Below are 16,122 nucleotides of genomic sequence, written 5' to 3' on the forward strand. Positions count from 1 at the left end.
ACAAACCTTGTGCTGTCTTACCACTTTTGGTCACTTCTTAAAGAATGTTTGGCTACAGCTCCAGGGCTCTCTCTTGTAAAGTGACACTAAGGGGCTCAAAAATTGCAACAAATAGCTTAGAAAAGATAAAAAAGAATCCTGTCACTACTTATTGTAGTTATGGTGAAGTTCAGTGTCCGTGATAATCAGTCTCCTGCAAATCATTCCTCAAGTTCATACTGTGATATAGCATGAAATAAATCTGAGCCAACCACACAGTTCTAATTCCAGCGTGCTGCCATCAACTGGTATGTTAATTCCATTAAAATGAGCTTGATGGTAAGAACAGGATTGCCACTGGTGGGGGGAAAAGGCGGGTGTGCAGTTCCTAAATACAAGGAGAATCCACTTCACATTCACAGCTTCAGCTCTCTAAATTACAGATACAAGATCTTTGTTCAGATTACTGACAAGGTTACCAGCTGGAATTTTACGCTCAATTCAATTATTTTATATTGTACCTTCAGGCTCCATTGCAAGTGACTCTTAAAAGAATAATCAGACTTATTCAATAGGCAATCAAAACAAAATGACTTTTTGTAAGTACAACAAGGTTACAGACTTGGTGCAGTCTCTAAGTTATATGCTAGTAATTTTCAGTGCTTTAAAATTTTTCCTCTGATTATCTGTGATGTTCAGGCATCAGCTACCAGGACAGAATTCCCTCACAATTTCATCTTACCCTCTTCACTGTCTCCACTGTAGCTTGGATAAACAGGTGGAAGCTAACAAAGAAATTACAGAGCAATTGAAAGTGATGCCTTATGTTGTAGCTACCCACGTAAGCAGTCCTGGGTGGACTGCCCTCCTTGTAATAGGCATTATAAAAATCTAACCCATACTTGTAATTCATATAAAAATCCTCAGAGTAATTGTTCTTTGACTTAAACTAAACTTAACTTATCTTTGGTATACTGAATGGCAAGTAGAAATCCCACAATTCTCTCTGCTGTGTGCTCCTTCTCATTTAAAATAGCATCTTTGATATCAAGGAACAAACACAACAACCCACGCTCTTTTCTAAGCTACAGCCCCATCAGACTTTTGAAACGCATACAGCTGATGCCATATATCTTCTCCTATATATAAAAAGTACAGCGCGTAAAATCCCATGATGACAGTCAGACATCGCCTCCATTAGCTGCTGTCTCAGGAATTGTCTTCCTGGTTCCGATGGCTCCGCTTCCAGAAGACACCCAGCTAACCTCAAAAGTGAGCCCCATAATATTGAGAAGTCTGGCACGTACCCCAGTGTTAGCGAAAAGGCATCACCTGGGGTGCTTGAACTGCGGGTACAAGCACCACCCTAGCAGCACAGGATGGGCAAGAGTTCAAACGTGGGAGCTATGTAGAGACTTACTCAGTGGTCCTGAGAGCTCTTGCTCAGCTTTCTTTACAGGAATGTAAACAGTTCTCCTTGCAATGTCTATGTTATGTCTCGGCCTTGTTAGAATTTCCTGAGCAGTGCTGCTGCCAAGAACACAAGGAGTGAGGCCATCAGGAGGAGCCATTCTCTCCCCAGTTCCTCGGGGTGGGGGGAGCCGGGATCACAGATCTTGCAGGACTTGGTGCTGGAGATACAAGCTGGGGTTAGGCCCTTGTTATTTCCTCTGCAATTTCTGTGAAAACTATGTCCTGGGATTCTTAAACACATTCAGGAACAGCTTCAGATGAGACACAGCATCAGTGTGCCTGCACCACTCGCCTTGCATTCCCATCACAGGGCACTCCACACCGTACCGATCTCTCCACAGCATTCCGCTATAGGCTAAAGCTGTGTGGAATGAGAAGATCTGCTTTGTTGGGCTGGCACAACTATGTGGTTGCACAGTATTTTGCCATACACTTTATTTCACTGCTTTCAATTGCACAAAAGGGATAGAAAAAAATGACACAAATGTGAATTCATATTAGAAGTGGTATTTTGCATATGTTTGAGTGAAAAATTGAAATGCCATAAAATAAGTTTTCCTTTTTGTATTAGAGGTCTGAATTTTTGTGAAACTCATAAGTTTAAACACACTGTAAAATTATAACATTTGATTAAATCCATGAAGCCTTACTAAAGCTCTCATGGCACTGACACACAACTAATTCCCTTTGAAGACTCCAGGAAATGTGAACCGAGAGCTTGCTATGCTTGTTATTTCTAACCAAACTACAGTGATGATGAAAAATTATTAAGTGTGTATCATTTTGATATAAAATCATTAATCTGACTTTGACAGGGGCCATAAATAGGCTGAACAGTTTTCAAAGCCATTGCCTGTCCTCCTACACAGTGCTTTCCTTCATGACAGCAGCTGAACAAAACAAACTCATTTTCCTAATACACTTAGTCTTTGGAAATGCATTTTCAATTAAGTAACTCATTCCTCCTGTTGGTCCACTGGTAACTGAGTTTACTGACAGTGAAAGGTCCACCTTTTCATCCAGCTGGGTGCCTGCAAACAGATGGATGACACTGTGTCAGTAAATCTGATTCTTTGCTGTAGGAAAAAAGGAGGATTTTCATGAGGGCTGGTGGGTGCTGATGCTGCCAACAACGTTTTGTTGAGAGAAGACTGTCACAGAGTCTTGCTGGTGAAAGGAAAAAGGCATGATGCAATGGGCAGGTCTCTCTGCCATGGTTCCAGAGGGCAGTTCACAATGCAACTGAGAATGAAAAGGGGAAAAACCACCTTCAACCACTCTAACAGCAACAACCCAGTGCTGTGCAGATTACAGAGCAGAAGAGTGATGGAGGGGAGGCAAAAAAAGGGTTTGAGGAAGCAATGTGTCCTCTGTAATCATGGAAGACAAAGAAAAGAGTTTGTTTTAATGGAAAGAAGAGATGAAAGTACGTCATAATGAATGGAACTGATTGGCTGAAATAAAGCATCCTAAGGTCTTCCTTCTCATCTCCATTTTGCTGTGTCTTCCTTGGCCTCAAAAGGTTTATTCCAGCTTTACATCATTGTTGCTCTGGATCTCCTTTATTCCATTTCATATAAATACCAAATCAGTTCTCTGTCCTCTTGTACCAACTCATTTGGCTGCTGCTTCTGACTGTAATACTTGGATCTATAAAAGAGTTCTCAAAGACCTTGCTTCCCTCTTCTATCAGCATCTCAGAATTCTATCTTTTGCCATTTAGCTACCTCTACAAAACAAGATGTTAATGGCAACAACTTTTAAAATTGTGGATTTTATGATTTTATGTATGCAAGCTGATTTAGCAGGAGAATAGCAACAAATGAGAAATGGCAATTAACACTCCCGGAGTAAAGCCTGTTATTTCTCATGTTCTTCAACCCTTCTCTCACAAAACGCTTTCAGAAAGAAGGCAGCTGATTCTAGCAAACAAGACTACACATTTCATAATTCCACTCCACTGCTTTTCCAAAAACAAAAATATGTAGGAAGAACATTTCAGTATAACTAATTAGCAGGCTCCATGTCCTCATCCTTGGTATTCAAGGGACATCTCTAAAAGATTCCTCTGGGACAGCTTCTGCTGTTAGAATTTTATGCCCCTGCTGGAGTCCATTCAGCCTCCTGGTATCCAAAGGGGGCCTACAAAGATGTGGAGAGGGACTTTTCATCAGGGACTGTGGCGAAAGGACAAGGGGTAATGGGTTTAAAATGAAACAGGGGAGATTCATCTTAGATGTAAGGAAGGAATTCTTCCCTGTGAGGGTGCTGAGGTGCTGGCACAGGGTGCCCAGAGAAGCTGTGGCTGCCCCATCCCTGGCAGTGTTCAAGGCCAGGTTGGACACAGGGGCTTGGAGCAAGCTGCTCTAGTGGAAGGTGTCCCTGCCCATGGCAGGGGGCTGGAACTGGATGAGCTTTAAGGTCCTTTCCAACCCAAACAACTCTGCGATTCTATGATCTACATTGATGTTCTGCAAGGAATAACACCCCTGAGCACAAAGAGTGAATACCCAGGTGTTATCTGAGAAATTGCCCTTGTCTTCATCATGGAATTTAGCATGTACTCTAAATCACAGGCCAAGGTATGGAGAGCTGCAAAGAATTGGAAAGAAATATTCCCATCAGTCCGTTTCCAGCCAACAGTGTCAGTGATGTGGCTTTGTTCTTATAAACCTCAGCTCTTGTGGAATGGCCACAGAGAGGAGCCACTCAGCACCATTATCCCTAATTCTCTCTGCACTTATCCTTGAGTCATCACAAACCAACTCATTGTGCTGAGTGTCATCAACTCAGCTGTGGTTCGTGGAACCCGAGGTATGTGCTCCCCAACCTGGCACAGAGCAGCGGAAGGAAGCACCCCCTCCTTCAGCTGGGATGAGTACCAGCACTGCCAAGGGCCTTCCGATGCTTTCGCAGAAAAGAGGGAAGTAATTTCCCACTTTTGGAGAGAAGGTCCCTTCTGAAAGGCTCCAAGAGCAGGTCTGTCAACGTGCTAGAAGAGAGGGAGGGCTGCCCAGATGCTGACACAGAAACAAACTGCAAAAGCATCTTCACTTTTGATGATGCAGAGCAGTTCCTGACTGAAAAATAAGTAAGAATCATGCACAGTTCACTTTACATACTCCTCACTGTATAAACTTCCCTTGCCATATGGTTTTATTACTTTCAAATGTGGTTTATTCCCTTATGGTAGGAAAGGCTCTTTGGCAGGTGTATTCTACACACTGACTTCAAAATGACTGGTTAAAAACCAACATTAGTTTCCCAAAGAAGGATTTTAAATTAAAAAGTATCAATATTTGCACTCAGTTTCCTTGTATCTTCTTGATAGAAAAGAAAGGTTTTCCCTGACTTCTTGGTAAGGTCACCCTCTGAAAAATCCAGGAGTCACCCAAGTCAACTTCAGGTAATAAAATGACAATGTTTAGAAGTTTGAGTTACAAGTTTTCAGTCACTAAACCAGAACCAACTTAACTCTGGAAAATGAGCACATGCTCCTGGGGAACAGAACTCATAGAAGTGATTTCCTTCTCTTTCCGTGCTTAACTAACCTGGATCCCTTCTGCTCTGACAGCGGGCAAGGGCTCCCTTTGCTGTTTCAGTCATCTTTGGCTGTTCATACAGATCCACACGTACAGAGTTTCAATAAGCTCCAACAAAGCTGCGCTGTTGTGGGATGCCTCCAAAACAATTATTTGCCTATTTCAAACCTTTGGAAACGTGTCCATCGTTAATCTCCACGATAACATGGCACAGGGCAACACCTGCTTCCCACGGCGCACACAAACAGGGGACACAGCTGTGACCGTGTGCCCAAGTAACGTGGTCAGTGCTGCTTTGAGCAGAGCGAGGAACATGTTTGGGGACGGAAAAAGAGCGTAGTTTAAAAACCCCAAGTCTTTGGTAATGCAGAGAAGTTCTGTAAGCTCCAAGTCACCAGAGAGCTCAGGGGCCATCACTGTCTGCTCTCAAGCAAGCCAAATCCTGATGTTTGCATGCAGTACTCCGTGCTATCGTAGGCAGGCCAGCCACCAGATGCTCAGAAATCCTCATTCCTCTGCAAATTAGTTCACCTCATTTCATAGCCAAATCACTCACTTGTCAATTCCCCCTTTGGCCTTTGCAGTTAATGGGATCTGCTCTCAGTCAGTCTGGGGGGATTCCTTACTCCCATTATGAAAACAAAACATTACTCAGAATTCAAACGGAATTCATTTTCCTAAATACAGGAGCACAAGTTGCCACTCTTTTGTCTTAGACTAGTAGATTTGGGAGTGTTTTGAGTTGATTACAAATTACTTCAAAACTCCAAATGAAAACTGCTGGTTTCATTCAAGTACATCTTGAAAAGAAGTTCTTTTTTTCCCCCTCAGTTTCTTTGCTTTTACCTTCCCTTTTTACATCCAGGGTAAAAAAGGGTATTGTGTAGTGTGACAGACAGCTAGCAAGTGAAGATGCAGTCCTACAGCCATTTGTAATAGTAGGCAAAGATCACACCTTGGCAGTGGTGCTGTACATCACACTCCAATTGCTATAGCTGGGTGCTGCAAGCCAAGAGATCTGATCCTAACTCTGGCCCTGGTCAAAAGAGCTTGAGGGAGTTACATCAAAGTACTGAAAGAAGCGCCAATACAGGTTCCTTCTGTTTTCTGTTGCTCAATATAGTGCACTGTCACTGCAGCCTGGCTTTCCAGCTGTGCAAGATGTGACATTTGCCTTGTAAATAGAAGCCTGAAGGGCTTCTCTTGGTCCCACAGCATCTCCTCTGAGAATCTGCTACAACTGATGGCCAAGAGACCCCCCATTTTACACTTTATAGATATGCTTTTGAACTGGTTTATGAATCAGGCCCCATGTTTCATGCCAGGCATCCTGCCATGTGCCTCATGTAGTTTGTATAAACCTCTAGGGCTGCCTTTAATCTGCTTTCCCAGAGTCCCTAGGTTTGAAAACGTGGATACCAGGAAGAAAGAGAGGAGCTGGAAAAAGAGAAAAGAAATCAAAGCACAAAGCGAGCTCACTTGTGTAAATCTTGGTCACCACTGTGAGGAAGGCCTATTCGGTTCTGCAGCCCTCACCCTTTCACCTCAGGTACCGGGATTAATGGGGGACCATTTTCCCCCTTCTGATTGTGTAAATGAGGAAGCTGTTGACTCGCCTGGTACTGGGAAGACATATGTGCTTCATTATCTGGATTCTTTGTATTGTTTCAGCTTGTTGCTGGCTGGGAACGTGCAGCCTTGAGCTGTTCCCATTTTTAAAACGCACTTTTTTCTGCCCCGGATTATTGCCAAGTGGAGATTTAAGTACACTATTACTTTTATGGAGAACTATTAAGAGTTATTAGATCCCATTAGAGCAAACTATGCTCTTTTAAAAAAGAATCCTTTCCTTTATTTTTGAACAATCATTTATATTCATTTAAACCTGACAGAATGTTTGTATCAAGGCAAACACAGTTAATTATATCCTAGATCAGTGAGAACATTTCTTGTTTAGTTTTAAAAAATGGTTTACTAGTCTCCCCTAGAGATGGTGGTTTAGGAATGTGGATTTAAAGCAAGTCTGAGCCATCATGGGTGCACTGGGCGTGCTGGCATGGATGGCATGAGAAGAGTTGAGTAAAGTGATAGGAAAGTGAATCCCAGCACAATGTGGACCTGTTTTGTTACTAGGTTTGGACAAAGTCCTCAACTCATGGGGATTAAAATATCAAGGGGGGCCTTTGTATCAGTAGAAGCAGGATCAGACCCCCCAGTGCAATAGGAATATGACCTAATACTACTGGCAGAAGTCACGACTAGTAAGAGCTGCACACAGCACCCGTGCCTGGGTGGTTGTGATTTTCGTAGAGAGGATGAATGCTTGGAGCTGCTCTGCTCCAAGTTTACTTCATGCCTACTCCTTTCTTTGCAGTTTACACCCAGTTCTCCAAATCTCTGTGCATTACTGCTTTGTCTCCAGTCGATTCCAGATAAAATGAAGGAAATGTGTCTCAGAGGAGTGAAGAGGTGTGTGCTGACACCATCTTTTCTGAGCAATGCCTCAGAGATTAGCTCAGACTTTATCCCTTCCCTAACAGCAGCACTGGTTGTAGGCAACATTCACAGTAGCCCAGACCTATGGGTTTGATCTGCTTAAACTGTAATTTGTACAACCCACTTTGGGAAGAACGGTATGTCTTCCTGGAAAACACTTCATTTCCCTTCCCTTCTCAAAGGCACACTGGTGAGGAGGTGACTAAATGCTGCCACAGGAGGGAGAAAAACAAACAGGAAAGAATTAAAAGGCCTTCGGATAGGGCTGGAAAGCAAAAGGCATAAATTATTCAGCTCTTCCCCTCCCTGAACCCTCTCGCAGCCAGCACATGCACACCACCTCCCTTCTGGACGAGCCTTTGGCATGAGCAGCGGATCGCACTAATGCTCCATCCCATTCCGCAGCGGAGCAGCGCTTGGCAGGAGGAGGCAGGAGACTCCCTCAGGAGAACTTTGTGAGAACATAGCTGCACAGCTGAACTAGGTAGTGGAGAGGAGGGAGGGAGTGGGAGGGGGGAGAAGCATCCTGATTATGTGGGGAACAGTGTTTGAAATGGCTTCTCAGAGCAGAAAGCACGTCTAGGAGTAGAAGTAATTGTTTAAAAATGTATATGCTCCTGGAAAGCTACCTGTGGCGATTTTGTGCAGGAAAGAATGCTGTTCCTATTTGTCCTTTCAAAGAGCAGCTTAACGAAACAGCCAGCCACATGAAAAGGCAAAGAGCAGAATTCTCACATATGTTGCTTGACTCTTTTTTCATTATTATTCTTCAGGCAGGCTCTAATGCAGGCACTTGGAAGCACAGTGGTTAGGTCTGACTCACAGCTGTCCTGCATAACTTGGTCCTGTCCTAACGTGGTCCCTTTGTGCTTGGTGTTCAAAGCCCTTTGGTTTAGTCTAGACTTGGAAAAGGGTGTTTTTCATCAAGAGTTATAGCTCAGTTGAACTTGTTTAGCTAAACAAATGCCAACACCTGAACAACATCAGGACCACGGTTTAGCAGCTCGGTCTCAGTTCAAGCAGCGGAGCAGAGCTACATTAGGTAACCTGAACTACCTTCAACATTTTCTTAATAGGCTTTAAAAGTTTGATGCAAGTGACAGACTGAAAACCTTAGGGAGTTTCTGAACATAGAGCAGGCTGAGCACTGGCAGGTTCCTTCTGGAAGAACAGGAGAAATGAAGCTTGACCTTAGCAGACCATTCAACCTCAATCTACCCAGCCTCCCATCTAGATATTTAGCTTTTAGTGTGCAGCATTTGGACATTGCCCTAATGAAAATCCATAGAGGAAGTGACAGTATTTTTCCAGGTGATTATAAAATATACTGGTAACAGGGCTGAGACCCACCTGACTTCTGGAGTACTGGCTTAGTGGAATTCTGGACTCCTGGGGTCCTGTTCTTCCCATGGGAGGGACAATGCAGTAGGAATAGCCTTTCCTCACTGCTCATTTTCATTTTGAAATCTCCTCTTGGAAATGTACAAAGGAGATAATAAATTCTTCTTATGCCAGGAACTCTCCATTTTGAGCTTTATCTGTTGCTGGCTTTTGGCACCATTAAACTGTTAAGGGTAAATTTAAAAACAATTGAGAAACTGGCTCCCTGGATTGTGGTTTGGGGCTTCCCTGCAGAACAGGAAAGCTTTTGACTCAGAACAGCTCTTTGATTTTTTATGAAGCTCACAAGCATCTGTTCTTGCACACAGATAGCTAACTCTACCTGGTTATGGGTTATTTTTCCTCTGAAGTGCCATCTCTGCATTGCTCAAGTTTTCCAGTAAGACTTGATGCAAGATGACCTGACTGCTTTAATGTGTTTGGTTTTACCCTTTTGCTACTTTAGATCTCTCTTTGGCAGTCACATCTACCTACACAGATAAACGCTCTTATTAAAGAGCTTAGTCATGGTCTGAAGTAAGTGCAACCCACTGTTATCAGTACTTACATGTGTGCTTTGAATTCCATCACAGAAAACTGGGGTGTCTGAGAGTTTTTTGCTGAGTGCCTTTTCATTTAGTACAGACCAGAAGACTTGTTTTCAGACTGGGGCAATCTCCAGTGTTGATAAAGTTCACAGTATCTGCATAACAGGAGTAGGGATGGAATCCCATCCAACACTCCCTGAATCAGAGCTTCTTTTTTGTTCAGTTTAATACTGTGTTAGGGGTTCTGTTCAACACAGTGCAGTGAAGAACATGTAGTCTCAGCTCCAGGCAGCCTGTTGTCTAAACTGGAGTGATTCCAGGGTAGCTCATCATGCACAAATGGAATCAGTGAAATATTTTCTATGGATTAATATGGTTCATTTTGTAAACCCAGATGATTTACATTGATTGTGACTGTTAGAGGAGTAAGGTTTAGGAGACTGTTTTAAGTAGTACGGTAGAGTACTTCCAGAAGGGTTTCTGAAAGGCAGAGAAGAATTAACACAACATGGAAAACAGCTTGAGGAGAAAGGAATGAGCAAGGAGCCTTTAGCATCCTGCTGAAAATCTTCAAACTGGTGTTAGGTAGCAAATGGGCTCTCAAAAGGAGACACTTTCAACCTAGTTGAAAAGCTGTAGGAAAAGAGAGGGAGCAAGGATTTAACACAGAGGTCAAGAATAAGATATGGGAGAGTCACAAGGTCTGGAAAGAATGTTGGGTGAAGTGGAAAGAGATTTAAAAAGTATTTATTTTGTATTCTACTGGATTCTGGGAGTGAACATATCACTGTGTGTGACGGTGTGCATGCATGTGACAAGGAATTTGGGTTTGCCTCAGGAAAGATTAAAAAGCTATCATCTAGGGTCAGACTACAGGAAGACAAAACAAGCTACAGCAGAAATCCAGCAGGAAAATAACATGGCTCTGAGACAGGGCCACCACTGCTTTCATCTGTCCCCAAATTGTACTATATGGATTTGTAAAGGGTTTAAGCTTCAGATTCTCTACCTTCCTCACTGGGATGTGTGAGCTAAAGGAACATCATCTGGACAGGTCAGTTCAGCAGGAGTGCTGGTTTAGAGAGACTGGAACAAATGTTGGAATTGCAGTCCTGCTTTTTTTCCAAGGGAAGCAAGGGAATGGAAAAATGTGAGTGAAAAAAACCCATACAAGGCACAAACTTCAGAGCCGAGGAAGTCTGCAATGGAGAGTGTAGTTGAGACAGCTGTGCTGAGGCTTACCTAACCTAGGGCTGGCCATGCAGCTTCCATGAGGTCATTACATTAGTTTGTTGCTCCAGTCCTTGCTCCTGACACCTATTAAATCTACAGCGTTTGAGTTTGGAGTTGTCAAGGTAGCACTGCATTGGACACTAAGAGAATCCATGCGGAATTCTGGGAATGAGACAGACCCTGCACAGAAGCTCTTTGCTCTCTTCTTGGTTGTCTTTTCAGGATATTTTCTTCTGGGCATATTCTAGGATTGGTTTACAGAACCAATTTACTATCCGCCCTCTGTCTGAAACTAGGAAAGCTCCTTTCTGGGCTTGGGCCCATCATTTTCCTCTGCAGTCTTGCAAGAAATATCCCTATTAATTTCAAAATAGTAGAGAAAAAATATTTATTTCTGTAACAATTATATTATTAAAAGGCCACCCAGAGGATTCATTCATATTCACAACACTCACAAGAACTTGCAAGTATTTAGTGCTTCTCATCCCAAAGGAAACCACAGTTACATGCTCTACATTTGCACTGTAGATAACAGATCTTACACAACATTCCGAATCCCAAGCTACTTGCAAGACATAGCACTTACTGGACACAGATCCCATCTGCTTTTCTTGCAGCGGACGATTGGAAGGTCTCCTTAAGGATCCCAGAATCTTTACAATGACAGATCCAACACTGTCCTGTCTACTTCCAAGACAATGTTCCCAAACAATACAATGATTCAAGAGTCAGTGATGCAACCACCCTTCCAAGTGAATCCAAAATGGCTGTTAAATGCACATTTGGGATTTTTATTTTGATTGTCCTCAGTAAAGTTTTCCCCAGGGGATTCTCTGAATACCTCCCTACCCATCACTCAGTTTCTCCATGTCTCTCATATCTAGTGCTCAGGAGAACAGCTACATGTTCCCTTCTGTTCCTTCCCACAAACCTAAACTAAATGTAGAGCACATATCCCATACAGCCCTTCATCTACCACCAAGCTTAAAGTCCTGGCATCTGCTTCCAGTGGCACATCTGGATAATGCAACCTGGTACTTCAGGTGGCTGGAGAAGTAGAGATGCAGTCTTGCACTATGCATTCTTCTCGACAAAGGTCAATTGCAACGAGTGAGTCTTTTAGTGTAATAAAAACTGACTGGCAACTAAGACTAAGACTGACTAACAAGTTGCTTCTCACTTCCACCAGGAACCTTGAAGTGCAGGACAGAATCCAGGGAAGATTTTCTGGAAAACGAAGAGAGAACCAGTAAGGACTCTAAGCCTGGGCAAGTCAATAAACTGTCGCAGTTGCCCAGAAGGACTTGGCTTGGCTTAGATAAACTTACAAAAGCCCTGAAAAAACAGAACTTTTTTAAATGGCAGAGATTAATTTTCTGACTTCAAAGCAGTATTAATGCAGAGCTTGGCTAAGGTTTCCTGTGCAAGCAGTTTCCCCCTGAGCAATGATTTCAGAATCTGCCTTGTTTCAAGGCTGGCATTTGCTGCAGCTGCAGACCTGGAGTATTTTCGATCCCCTCTGAGTGCTGGAACACTATCCAACAATTAAACCGCAACCCAAAAACAATCAAACATCTGTTTGGAGGCAGGCTGCTCAGTGACTGACATCCTCCTGCCAGCATAAACACTGGAGCTGCTGAGTGATTCCTGTCTTTTGTGTGTGTGTGTGTGTGTGTGCTGCTTGTGGGGGTTTTGTTCCATATTTTTTGCATATGCAAATATGCTGAAGAGCATTTTTATTGCAATGTATGAATGTGCCCATACAGTTTATTTGTGGAAGTCTTTTTGTTGACATGAACACACATGTTTGAGTGTTTGAGCTTGGTTATTTGTGTGCTGGAGGTCGCTCTGCAGAAAGAAGGTGAGAATGTGGAGTGTGCACCTGGATTCAGGTACGTGCTCATGCAGCGTGGTGTGTGTTGGTGTATGTTCATTTGCAGATATGGACTTGGCTTTATTTGGGCAAAATTAGCATTACTAGTTTTATGTAGAGACAAGTATTTTGAAGTGTGTGCATGTGTGTATAGATGCAGAACTGTTTCTGTTAAAGGGCTTGTGCTTTTTGATGGACACCTATTCAGGTTGGACAGGCTTTGAGCAACCTTGCCTAGAGAAAGGTGTCCTGCCCATGGCAGGGGAGTGGAACTAGATGATCTCTAAGGTCCCTTCCAACCCAAACCATTCCATGATTGTATGATACATCTGATCTTCAAGTTCTGCCATTGAACTAAGCAGCTACATAGGCCACAGGAGTTGACGTCCTTTGTTGCTGGCCCAGGTAGAGAGATAACAGACTTCTAGAAGCAGTTCAGAATTGGGTTCAAAAGAAGAGCCAGGTCTGACCTTGATGTGATCTCAGTCTTTCTAAATCTAAACCCACTGATGTCAAGACCTCTCTTGGGATGACAGTAGGGAATCTGAGGATGATTTGACTCAAGGGCTTTGGGAACATGGATGGGCCAAAGAATACTGGTTAGGTCTGCCTTCCTAGAGGTTCAATTACCCTCCTTCCTAAAAGCACTTACAGACTCCATGCAGGTATCTGCTTTTGTCCTGGTTTATTTATAGACTTCCAATAACCAGGGGCTGTTGATGGCCAGGGTAAAGTAGCATGAGAAAGGCATTCATTCCCAACAGGAATTCCCTCCCTGCAAGACTAAGACCAGCCTTCAGAAAATGCCATTGTTCCCACTCCCAGCCAAATGACAGCTTGTGCTGCTCCTGCCAGTTCCGCTGAACCCCCACTGTCTGTCTAGAGACGGCTGCTTGCTGTCTGCAGTGTCTTTATGTACCTGGCCATACATGAGTCAGTGAAGCCTCTTGCTTGAACACATCAGTATCACAAGTGACAGAACCTGGGCCACCCACTGGATGCATTTCTGGAACATTCCTGTCTAGGAGAGAGCAGCTGGAGCCTTTTGCTTTAGCCCAATTCTTAAATATCTCATTGCTGAAGTGAACATGCCATTACAGGAAAGAAAGATCTGGTGATCTTCCCAGCGTGAGCCCACTGCTCTGGAATGGGCAGTGCAATCTTCACCTGTATTTTCCACCACAAGATGCCTCAGTAGGGTATAACACAATGATCATGACAAAAGGCCCTTCGTCAACATTAGCAGCTGCTCAACTTCTAACTCTTGGTTTCCCACAAACTCCAACTCCAGACAAATGAGAAGTGCAACTTAAGGAAGCCCTCAGCTCTCTCCTACTTTGGTCACTTCTAAAACAGATGTGAAACAAATTCTGGTCTCTTTTCTGTCCCTGTGTCTGGATTTTGATTGTGAGACCTTTCAACTTTGAAGTGTTCCCTTACAATTTATTCCCTATTTGCTGCAGGAGTTTTGAGTGACATTTGAAGCTCTTTTACTTTGTGAATTAACATATTTAGCCTTCTACTAATTAGTCCAAACTTCAGAAAGCCCCAAACTTTAACTGCAGGCTCACTATTCAACCAACCAATAAATAATATGAGAGGCGTGAAAACAAACTATAAGATTCAAACTTACTAAGTGTGTAACACCTTAAAAAGAAAGGAGTGGTATTGCTCATTGAATAAAGAGAAAAATTCAGGAGCAAGGGAATGAAACAAAGGAATATAAAATCTCAGTATGACTACCGGGAATAATGCATTTGAGATTAGTAGAATAGTTTCCCATTGGAAAGGACAAAGAAGCAGGCACTTGAACAACTATGGACAAAATAATAAACACTAGAAACTGTATAGCTGTGTGCAGAAGTTACTTCCATAAAACCAGGCTGAAGATGCCAAGTGTGGCTCCTGGAGTCAAGAAAAACAAGCAGAAGTTACATGTGCCCTTTGCCTATCAAAGCTGATGCGTGCATTCATTCTAACACACTGTTTGCATTAGCAGGTCCATGTTATATAAAATTTCTGGTTTTAGTCAATAACCGGAATCAAAAATCTGACATATTCCTTCTGGGAATAACTTGCATAAAATTGGACTATCTCTTTGGGAAAATGGGGGTTATTCAGATCTGGAAAGGTATTTGCCATGCAAAGTCTCATCTAGGCTGACAACAGCAGCTTTCCATCCTCTGTCCTGGGGGGAAAGGGGGTGTCAAATCCTCACATCTGCCATCCTAGTGCACAGCTGTGAGTTGCTGGGGAGAACCTCCCCTGCTTGCCCAGCTGCCCCTCCATTCACTGTCACTCAGCAAGTAACTATTTCACAGTCCTTACTGGAAACAATAGGACCTTTCAGAATGAAATCAGATCTTGACTGGGATAGGAAGGCAGCTGTGAGACACATGAAAGCTTCTGCTTGCTGTCTCTTCCTTGTCTCACAAGGTTCAGATTCAAAGACTCCCAGTGAAAAACCCACTGCCAGTCCCTTCAGAAAGGTCAGTGTTGCAAAGGAGATTCTGCACATTGGGTACCCAACGTACAGACTCTGTACAGCTGCAGAAAGCTGTACAGACACAGACAAACAGCTCACTGCAATTTAGATGGATGCAGCAGGGGATGAGTATACGTGGAAATAAAATATAAAAGGAAAAAACAGACCAAGAAAGAGCACTGAATTTCATGTGGGTTTTTTGATTCCGAAAGAGGACCCCATGATTTATTAACTTGACATTTCTCCCATTACTGATATCTAGATCCTCTGGGGCAGAAGGCAGAAACTTTTAACAGCACTCAGCTATACTATATGCTAGTATGCCCCAAACTCCCCAAGACTTTTTGGGGCACTGACTACTTGATAACTTTGGAGAGAAGAGTTTCATCGTTATCAATATCTGCAGTTTCCCTTGAAGGTTCTTTTTCTCATCAACGAACTGATGAGGTCCAACACGATTTAGCCTTCTAATTATTCTAATTTCAGGACATCAGTGCTGCTGATTAGGAAATACACTGCTCCCAAAACAGCCCCCTGGAGCTGGGTGTACAAGCACAGCATGGAGAAGGCAGGAAAATGAACCCACATGGAATGCTCTGGTAGCGTGGTTCCATGTATTCCAGTACTCAAACTCACTTATTTACAAGCACAGGGTGTTTACACTCCACTGCAGGCTCTAGCCTAAATTATTCTGAGAAAACCAAGCGCAGGGGAAGAGCTGCTGGTCAATAAAAAGGCCACTTCTTTTTTATTTCAAGAGAATTTACAGACTGCTCCTCAGAATGGCACAAAAACAACACATACACTGTTTTCTCTGGGACTGGACAGCCTAGGATCTCTTTTTCTCTTTCAAATACACGGAGTCGTTTCCAAGCACAGGGACAGCTCAGTGCTCATAAAGCAGCACATAACACGTGCTCCACTAGCCTATAGATCAGCCATGTGTCACCCTCCCCTGCTGCTAGTCCTTCGCCTCATCCTTACCCTTGCAGTCCCCCTCACTATTGTCTTTCTCTCCCCTTACATGCTGTCTGCAGTGTGCTGCTCCTCCCTTTACTCACTCCATTCACCTGCTCCACCAGGTAAGCCCCATACCCTTTCTCCGTTCGGAGT

At 43.3% G+C, this 16,122-nt stretch overlaps 2 long non-coding RNA genes across 2 annotated transcripts in view; one reads left to right on the forward strand and one right to left on the reverse strand.

The window, feature by feature from the left end:
* The window catches only part of LOC130603759 (uncharacterized), a 116,822-nt gene that overhangs the window by 53,004 nt on the left and 47,696 nt on the right, over positions 1-16,122 (reverse strand). The window lies entirely within an intron of this gene.
* Positions 7,840-15,988, forward strand: LOC130603763 (uncharacterized). The gene is made up of 3 exons (XR_008973279.1): positions 7,840-7,974; positions 15,496-15,608; positions 15,768-15,988. It is a non-coding gene; the product is annotated as an uncharacterized LOC130603763 (long non-coding RNA).

The sequence above is a fragment of the Pezoporus wallicus genome, unplaced genomic scaffold (assembly GCF_028554395.1).
Source record: "Pezoporus wallicus isolate ANWC-B61680 ecotype Strahan unplaced genomic scaffold, APGP_CSIRO_Pwel_v1 contig_13766, whole genome shotgun sequence".
Classification (NCBI taxonomy): Eukaryota; Metazoa; Chordata; class Aves; order Psittaciformes; family Psittacidae; genus Pezoporus; species Pezoporus wallicus.